Below are 2,490 nucleotides of genomic sequence, written 5' to 3' on the forward strand. Positions count from 1 at the left end.
CTGGAAATGAGCCCTTAATCTATGGGACCAGAGGCTATCTCCAGCAAGACAAGGTCAGGATAAAGCTGCAGAATTTAACTCATTATAGCGTTTGTCAAATGGCTGAATAAAATATCAAAGGAATGCAAAAAAAAAAAAAGAAGCATAATAGAAATAAAGCTATCATCACCCTGTCCTGGATTATGAATAGCTTGCACTGAATGCTTTGCAGCCACAATCTACTAATCTTCAAAATGCCTCACCCTAAGAAATGGGCCAGTATTACTCCCTTTGACGGAGAGTACCCAGCACATAAATGCTATTGCACTTGGTAAATGAAACAAGGGTCTCCAGTCTTATTTACCAGAAGTTGGTGACAACCTTCCTTAGGCTCTTAGGAGCCAAGTCCTCCAGCATTCTATATATATATTTCTCCACTGAAATATATAGGATCTAAAACAGCAAAGAAAGGACATCAGTCATAACTTAGTTAATCCTGATTACTGGAATAAGCAGATTTCTGAGAGCTACATTCTTCATTCTCTACTGTTTGAGTTGGCTTGAATGTCACAGGGCCTTTGGCCCAGTGAAGGCCCTGAGTTGACCACAGCAAAGACTTAAACAGAGGATTCTACCATAGCTTATGTCCATTATCTTTTCAGCTGGCCCAACCTGCTCCATATTTGAATACATCAATTCATTATTAAAGTTTAGAAGTACTTAGGCGAGACAAGGGGGAGGAACTCCAACATCCCTGCTATTTCTTTATGTTTTATTCTTGCATTTGCTTGTGAGTACACACACATGAAAAGTCTCATGCTGCCAGATAAATATTTAAAAATTCGTGCATTTGGGGTGGGAGGGGGGGTCTCTCAGCCTGGCCTGCGCCCTCTCGCAGTCCAGTAGCCTTCAGGGGATGTCCGACTGAGGACTTAGGCCTGCTCCCCATGGAAGCGGGCCTAAGTCCTCCCATGGGAGCGGGCCTAAGTCCTCAGTCGGACATCCTTAGTGGTGCGCAGAGGCACGAGAAGCTCCCACCACTGCCACTGAGCTTGCCAGCTGTGAGCCCAGCTTCTGGCTGAGCAGAGCTCCCCCTGTGCAAGTGCACTGACCACCAGGGGGCAGCTCCTGCATTGAGTGTCTGCTCCTGGTGGTTGGTGTGTGTCATAGGACTGGTCGTGGGGCTGAAACCAGCTCTCCAACATCCCCCAAGGGGCCCTGGATTGCAAGATGGTGCAGGCCAGGCTGAGGGACCCCACTGGTGCACTATCGGGGCCAGGGAGGGATGCGAGAGGTTGGCCAACTGGGGAGGGACTGCAGGAGGGCTGCAGGTGTCCAGCCCCTCTCACTCAGTCTTAATTGGCTGGGCGCCAGCAGCAAGCTAACCTACAGGCCGAAGTGTCTGCCCCCTGGTGGTCAGTGTACGTCATAGTAAGCGGTTGAGCAGCCTTAGCATATCATTAGCATATTATGCTTTGATTGGTTGAACGGATGACCAATTTAAACTTAAATATGAATTATGTATTTATTTAAATGCAAATATAATCATACTATATTTGCTGATCTCTTTTGGTTGATAGGTTGATTATCCAAAATATGTAACCTCCAGATATTTTTAAAATAATAAACATAATTTGCATTTAATCCGGTTCATCAAGGTAACGATACATTTTAATGATGCTTTGAGAAACCCATGGAAGAAACATTTAGAAAGTGGAAGTTTAGTGGATATTTGGGCACATCATTATTTTTGCCAAAAACAGTATAGGTGCATGTCATCTATAAAAACTCTCAAATCTTCACACTGTGTTTTTAAAAAGTGGTAGTGGACTTTTTCAGCTTGTTTAAAGATTTTCTAAATAAAGAACTTAAGTGACTTTAACTCAATGTGTTAAAAATATAAAAAGGCAACACATTCAGTCAGTTGCAAGAATAGTTGACATCAGCTAAGATGGAAATGTACTAGCCAAATTTTAAAATACAACCTTTGAATAATTGATGGATGAAATTTTAAAATGATTTTTATAGTATTTAGTACAACCAATGATACACTATTTTTATTTGGATCTAAATGGCTTTGTCTTACATCTTTTTCAGTTATGACAACCATTCAAAGTACTAATATCAATTGAACTTAGACCCAGGTCTTTTTTTTTTTTAATTTTATTTTTTATTACAAAGGGTATTACATATGTGTCCATTTTTTTCCCCCGCCCAAGACAGTCCCCTAGCCTCCCCTATCCCCCAGTGTCTTATGTCCATTGGTTATGCTTATATGCATGCATACAGGTCTTCGGTTGGTCTCCTACCGCCCCTTCCCAACCCTCCCCGGCCTTCCCGCTGTAGTTTGACAGTCTGTTCGATGTTGCTCTGCCTCTGTATCTATTTTTGTTCATCAGTTTATATTGGTCTTAATTACCCATAAATGAGTGAGATCATGTGGTATTTTTCTTTCATTAACTGGCTTATTGCACTTAGCACAATGCTCTCTATTGATGGGCTTGATTTGCT

This window comes from Myotis davidii, unplaced genomic scaffold (assembly GCF_000327345.1).
Source record: "Myotis davidii unplaced genomic scaffold, ASM32734v1 scaffold8, whole genome shotgun sequence".
Classification (NCBI taxonomy): Eukaryota; Metazoa; Chordata; class Mammalia; order Chiroptera; family Vespertilionidae; genus Myotis; species Myotis davidii.